Below are 7,391 nucleotides of genomic sequence, written 5' to 3'. Positions count from 1 at the left end.
CAGTAGCCTGTATTTCTTTCCAAGGCACACAAAATGAAACATGAGTGCTGATCAAAGTGTTAAGTGGACATTACTTTATTTGTGGTTTCAGATCTGTTTGATGTCGCTACATGGAAGCTTTTGAGCTTGAGCAAATGATGTAAGGAAGTAGTGGGGGAAATCCCAGATCCCAACCCCAGAATGTCATTTGGCAAAGAGACCCTCTTCAGACCACATTAGCCTCACTGGGAGGAGGTTCTAGAGCCTCTCCAGATATAGGGACCCCTTCCATCTGTCACAGGGAAGCTCCCCACAGCCCACACTGCCAGCCTCTTCACCGGTAGCTGTGACTGAATTAGGTTACAGCTTGTCTTCTGCAGTGGCTGAAATCCCTGAACCCATGGCTTATGCACTCCTTGGGATGTTTACCATGGCCTCTCTGTGAGGTCAGAAGCTTGTACTTGCTAGGAATCCTTTGGCTTCAAGTAAAGGAAGTGCACCCACTAGAAATGACTTAGGGGAAAACAAGAGTGAGTGAGGGGCATTGTTTTGAATCCAAAGTGGATTCAGAATTTCAGGGAAGGGTGCGGCAGAGCCTTGGGAACCCTGGAACCAGCCTTAAATGTCACCTGGATCCTCTCTGTACTGCAGCACTGCTCTTCTCTTCATAGCCACCTTCTTCAGTTGATGGGACAAATGACAAGACCTCCAGCATCTTCCAAGTAAAACTGGTACAAATCCAACCCCTCAAGCCAACTTCCTGGGTCTGTTTCTTGGTTCTTCTTTTCCCAGGGACAGGACTTGGTCAGCCTGCCTTACATTGGTACTCTCCCTGTGTCATCAGCTGTGGCTACAAGGACAGGCTTGTGCAGAAGAATATGGCCGCAGGGAGCTTTGCAGTAGAGGAGGGGAGCAATGTGCAGCTCTCAGAAGGTAGGGCAGGCCACACAACGCAACAGCTGGCCACCACAAACACCAGTTGACCAGAGTTGTGCGTGTGAGGCAGTGAAGGAATGAGTGTGTTTGGGATAAAGATTCAACCCCTTGCCCCGCCCATGAGACTGACATTGAATTAAAACCAGCAACTTGTTAAGTCCCACTGGTGCAAGGCACCTTTTTAGACCCTAGAGCCCAGATATCTATAAATCCGAGCTCTTTGCCCACTGAGAGCTTACAGTCTACCATGTTTGCAGCTGAATCAGAAATAAACTCCTGGTCGGGCATGGCGGCTCACATCTGTAATCCCAACACTTTGGGAGGCCAAGGCGGGCGGATCACCTGAGGTCAGGAGTTTGAGACCAGCCTGGCCAACACAGTGAAACCCCATCTCTACTAAAAATACAAAAATTAGCCGTGTGTGGTGGTGACACCTGTAATCCCAGCTACTCAGGAGGCTGAGGTGGGAGAATAGCTTGAACCCAGGAGGTGGAGGCTGCAGTGAGCCAAGATCACACCACTGTACTCCAGCATGGGCAACAAGAGTGAAACTGCATCTCAAAAAAAAAAAAAGGAAGAAACTCCCTTTATTTCCCAAAGGACACCAACTACAGGAAAGCCAACCAGGAAGCCTTGTCAAGTTGGTGGGCCAGGCAAGCCCATCTTGGGGCTGACAAGTTGGGTGGGGAGTTGAGAAGTTGTTCACCAAGTCCTAATCATTAAATTCCACCTTGTTGAAAGAGACCAGCTAAATATAATGTCTGCTCACAAGTGGTCCAACCTTGAGGTTAAAATTGTCTGGACTCGGGTAGGATATGTGTATGGATTTTAAGTGACAGGATCATGGATCACCTCCTCTAAACCTGTCATTTCCCAGACAAGGACACTGAGGCCCACAGAAGTGACTGCCTTGCCTTGGGCTGCACATTGGCAAAGTTGCTCCCATCCATGTGCCCAGGGAAGGAGGATGGCTGGCTGCAGGAGGGGCATCATTCTGCAGCTGCCCAAATGCAGCCATGATGCATTTGTTTTAAACTAGCTTTATTTTCAGGGAGTGATGTTTATCTGACCTTATCCCCAAATTCTTGGGCACCTCACAGTGGACCCCATGTGTACATCCCCATCCCTCCCAGGCCACTGCTGACTTTGTATCTTGTGACTCTTCAAAGGACTGGTGAGAATTGCATTTTACAGAAGACATGCCTGAAATGGGAGGGGGTAGACAGAACTTAAAAAAAAAAAAGGGCCAGGCACAGTGGCTCACACCTGTAATCCTAGCATTTTGGGAGGTTCAGAAGCAACAGGACGGCTTGAGCCCAGGAGTTTGCAGCCAGCCTGAGAAATATAGTGAGACCCTGTCTCAATCAATCAATCAATCAAAAACGATCAATAGATAGCAACATGGTCTAAATGAGTCCAGGAGTGGAGTGTCCTTGAACCTGGGGAGACCAGCATCCACTGCATTTGCATTATTGATAATATGGCTGGAGAGGGCCTTTTGCCTAAAAGCTTGGAGTATGTTGGGGCACCCAAGAACAGGTGAGGGGCAGAGGTTCAGATCAGAAGATGGAAAGAGAAGGAGGTGGAAAAGTAGGAAAGGAAAACATTTTAATAAGAACAAGCAGGGGTGATGGAAAGTAATACACCAAGGCCATTCTCTAGCATCTTAAGGTTCTGCCCAGCCAGCTGGGAGGCCACTGGGCACTGGCTGCTGGAGGGAAATGAAGATTCTGCTCCCCTGCCCCAGCTTTCACTGTTGCTTTCCTCACACGAACCCCAGACTCTATCCTTCCTGGTTGGCTGTTTAAGTCCTTTCCTGACACCCTAGGCTCTGTGGCTTATCTGAGCACAGAACAGCATCCTTAGATGGTACAGCACTGAGCACCCACCTTAGATCCTAGGGTTCAGTCCCACTGTCCAAAGCCCCTCACCACTACCTAACCAGCCACACTAAGGGTAACCAGGTATCTTAGCTTGCCTTTTGAGACAACAGGAACCAAAGTGCCCAGGGCAGAGAACATCCTGTTGCCAAAAACAGTGGTTCTCTCTCAACCAGGGATAATTTTTGTCTTCCAGAGGACATTTGGCAATGTCTGGAGACATTTTGGGTTGTCACAGCTGGAAGGATGTACTCATATCCAGTGGGTGGAGGCCAGGAATGCTGCTAAGCACCCTGCAATGCACAGCAGCCCCCATGACAAGGAACTGTCCAGACCAAAATGTCAATAGTGCCGAGGTTGAGAAATTCCAGCCAAAAGAAATGGAATCAAAAAAGAAAATTGTTTGCAACTTCATAGAGATACCCGAAATGAATAAAACCACATATGGTGTGATTTCTGTCCCTGTTCCTATGCTGAAGAACGGGAAACTTGTACAACTTTCCCTTTTTGAAGTAAAGAGACACCAGCCCTCTCCTTTCACTGCAAGCTCCGCCTCCCAGGTTTACGCCATTCTCCTGCCTCAGCCTCCCGAGTAGCTGGGACTACAGGCGCCCGCCGCCTCGCCCGGCTAGTTTTTTGTATTTTTTAGTAGAGACGGGGTTTCACTGTGTTAGCCAGGATGGTCTCGATCTCCTGACCTCGTGATCCGCCCGTCTCGGCTACCCAAAGTGCTGGGATTACAGGCTTGAGCCACCGCACCCGGCCCTTTTTTTTTTTTTTTAAACACAGCAACAGAAGGGCCCCAAGTTAAAACAAGCTCTCTGGCCTAAGGACTCCACCTGGTGGTCCTCTCTGGAATTAAATGAAGTTTAGGTTTTACTTTAACTTTTTTCATTATTTAGTTATTTTGTTTAATATTTTTAGTTTTTTTGTTTTTTAGTTATTTTGTTTAACTTTTAAGTTACTTTGTTTAATTTTTTAGTTATTTTAACTTCTTTAAGTTATTTTGTTTAAGTTTTTAGTTATTTTAACTTTTTAAAGTTATTTTAATTCTTTAGTTATTTTGTTTAACTTTTTTCGTTTTTTTAGTTAAACAAAAGTTGCAGTGACTGGGCAGGTGCGATGACTCACGCCTGCAATCCCAGCACTTTGGAAGGCCGAGGCAAGGACAGGGGCAGGGGAAATCACTTGTTGAGGTCAGAAGTTTTAGACCAGCCTGGCCGATATGACAAAACTCTCTACTAAAAATATAAAAATTAGCCAGGCACAGTGGCGAGTGCTTGTAATCCTAGCTACTTGAGAGGTTGAGGCATGAGAATCACTTGAACCTAGGAGGCAGAGGTTGCAGTGAGCTAAGATTACACTACTGTTCTCCAGCCTGGGCAACAGAGTAAGACTCCATCTCAGAAAACAAAAATGTTCCAAGTACAATACAAAGAAATTCTCTCCCAATTTGAGAGTAAGTTGCTGATATTATACCCTATGACCTCACCACCCAGTGCTTTAGTGGGTATTTCCTATAAACAATGACATTCTCCTGCACAGCCATCAGAATCAGGAAATTAATATTGATATGTTACTACCATCTAAACCTCTAACTGAATTCTAGTTCTGCCAGTTGTCCCAATAAAGTTCTTAGCAAAACGATCTGGTTTAGAATCACACTTTTCACTTAGTCATCATGTCTCTTTAATGTTCTTCCATCTGGAACAGTTCCTCAGTCTTTCCTTGCCTCATGATCTGGAACCTTTTAAAGACTATAGGCCAGTTATTTGTAGGTTGTCCTTCAGTGTGCGCTTGTCTGAGGTTTCCTCATGTTTTGAGTCAAGTCATGCATCTTTGACAGGAATCTCACAGTCTGATTCTGTGTTCTCACTGCATTCTAGCAGGGAGTACACGATCTGTTCCATTATTGGTGATGTTAACGATCATTGGTTAGAGTTTTTTCTTGGCTATGAAGTGATGCCTGCCAAAGCATAATTACTACCACTACTGTTCAACATTCTCCTAAAGATCCCAGCCAGTGTAACAAGGAAAAAAATAAAGAACCAGTATAATAATTGGAAAGGACGAAATAAAACTATCATTCTTTTTTTTTTTTTTTTGAGACCAAGTCTCACTCTATTGCCCAGAGCTGGAGTGCAGTGACATGATCTCCGCTCACTGCAACCTCCACCTCCCTGGTTCAAGTGATTCTCATGCCTCAGCCTCCCAAGTAGCTGGGATTACAGGTGCGTGCCCCTCGCTCGAGCTAATTTTTGTATTTTTTGTAGAGACAGGGTTTCACCATGTTGGCCAGGCTGGTCTTGAACTCCTGACCTCAGGTGATCCACCCACCTCAGCCTCCCAAAGTGCTGGGATTACAGGCATGAGCCACCACAACCGGCCAACTATCATTATTCTCAAATAGCATGGTTATGTATGTAGAAAATCCACAAGAATGGTTACAGATAAACTATTATGATTAGTAAGTAAATTTCATAAGATCGCTGGATGTAACACCAATATACAAACATCTACTGTATTTAAATATATTGAAACTAATGATTAGAAAATGGAGTTTTTAAACAAAAGATACTATTTACAGTAGCATCAAAAACTATCAAACATCTACAGACAATCTATCAAATATCTAGACAATCTAGTAAAGGATATACAAGGCCTAGACACAAAATCTGTAAGAGGCTACTGAAATTAAAGAGTACCTCAATAAATATAGGGTTGTAATATGCCCATTGATTGGAATACTTAATACTGTAAAGATATTCTCTCCAAATTCATCTACAGATCCAACACAATACAAGTCAAATCATGGGTACCTTTTCAGATACAAGACATATCTATAATTTATGTTCACATGCAAAGGATTAGAATAACCAGATAACTACTAGATAATCTGAGGAAAAAATGGGAGCTTTTTTTGAGGGACAAATACCAAGTCTTTTTCTAAAGCTTGTATTCTGCAAGGATAGCTGACTAAACCCATGGAACAGAATAGCTAGTTCAGAAGCAGGCCCTCACATATGTGGACACTTGATATTTGAAAAGAGTTGCTCTGCAGAGCAGTGGGGGAAAAGATGGTCTTTTCAATAAATGGTGCTGGGTCAACAAAATATCCATATGGGGAAAAATATATCTTCTTCCCTACATTAGACCATATGCAAAAATCTATGCCAGGGAGACTGCAGATGTAAATGCAAAAGGTGGAAGCATAAAGCTTTTAGAAGAAAATATTCATAATTTTGGAGTAAGCAAAAGTTTCTCAAAGCATACTTGAAAACCATTAACCATTTAGGGAAAGGTTCATAAATCAGACTGTATTAAAATGAAGAACTTCTATTCATCAAAAGATACCATTGAGAATGAAAACACAAGCCACAAGGGGAAAATATTCACTACAGACATAGCTCACAAGGATTCCTATTGAAACAATATAAAGAGCTCCTACAAATCATTTAAAAAAAAAAAAAAAGCCCAGTAGAAAAATGGGCAAAACACCTAAGCAGACACTTCATTAAAGAGGTTATCCAAATGAACATAAAAAGTTCTCAACTGTGTTAGTAATTAGGGAAATACAGTTAAAACCACAATTTCATACCATTACCTATCTACCAGAATGGCTAAGATTAAAAAGACAGACAATACTCAACGTTAGCAAGGAGTTTAAGTTGGTACAACGACTTTGGAAAACTGTGTCCTACTTAAGCTGAACATAAGTAAACCCTATGACCCAGTAATTCCATCCGTGGGTATATATCAGTAGATGCGTTCACATAAAGATATATTATTGTGTTTGTAGGTACACTATTTATAATATAAAAGCTCGAGTGAAAATTACCCAAATGTTCATCAACAGCAGAATGGATAAGTAAATTGTAAAACATCCACAATTAAATAATATATTACAGTGAGAATAAATGAACTACATCTACACAGAAACATAATGTTAAGCAAAAAATATGTAAGGTACCTCATTTGCATAAATACAAAACTAGGCAAAGCAAATCTATACAAGATGTCAGGATAATGGTTACCCTTGGGGCAAGGGTGGTGACTAGATGAAGACAGGAGGGGGGCTTCTGGAATGTGGCAATGTCCTGTTCTTATGAGGATGCTAGTTGCTTGGGTGTGTTCAGTTTTCACTCTTCTTTATGTATATCATACTTCAATAAAAGTTCAAGGAGAATCATCTCCAGGTGGATTGTAGAACTAAATGTGAAAGGCAAAACAATTGTCTAGTAGATCACATAGGAAAATATGATGGGGGTAAGGGAAGATTTCTTAAGGTACATGCACATGCACACACACCCAGTCCACTAACCTAAAATAAATAATTGAACTACATAAAAATTGGAAACTTCTCAGTCAGGCATGGTGGCTCACGCCTGTAATCCCAGCACTGTGGGAGTCTGAGGCAAGTGGGTCACTTGAGCTTAGGAGTTGGAGACCAGCCTGGGCCACATGTCAAAATCTCATCTCTACAAAAAATACAAAAGTTAGCCAGGCCTGTTGGCCTGTGCTTATAGTCCCGGCTATTTGGGAGGCTGAGGGGGACGATCTTTTGAGCCTGAGAGGTCGTGGCTGTAGTGAGTCCTG

The sequence above is a fragment of the Colobus angolensis genome, unplaced genomic scaffold (assembly GCF_000951035.1).
Source record: "Colobus angolensis palliatus isolate OR3802 unplaced genomic scaffold, Cang.pa_1.0 Scaffold112, whole genome shotgun sequence".
NCBI lineage: Eukaryota > Metazoa > Chordata > Mammalia > Primates > Cercopithecidae > Colobus > Colobus angolensis.
The sequence above is the reverse complement of the archived record's forward strand: the minus strand, read 5'-3'. Positions refer to the sequence as shown.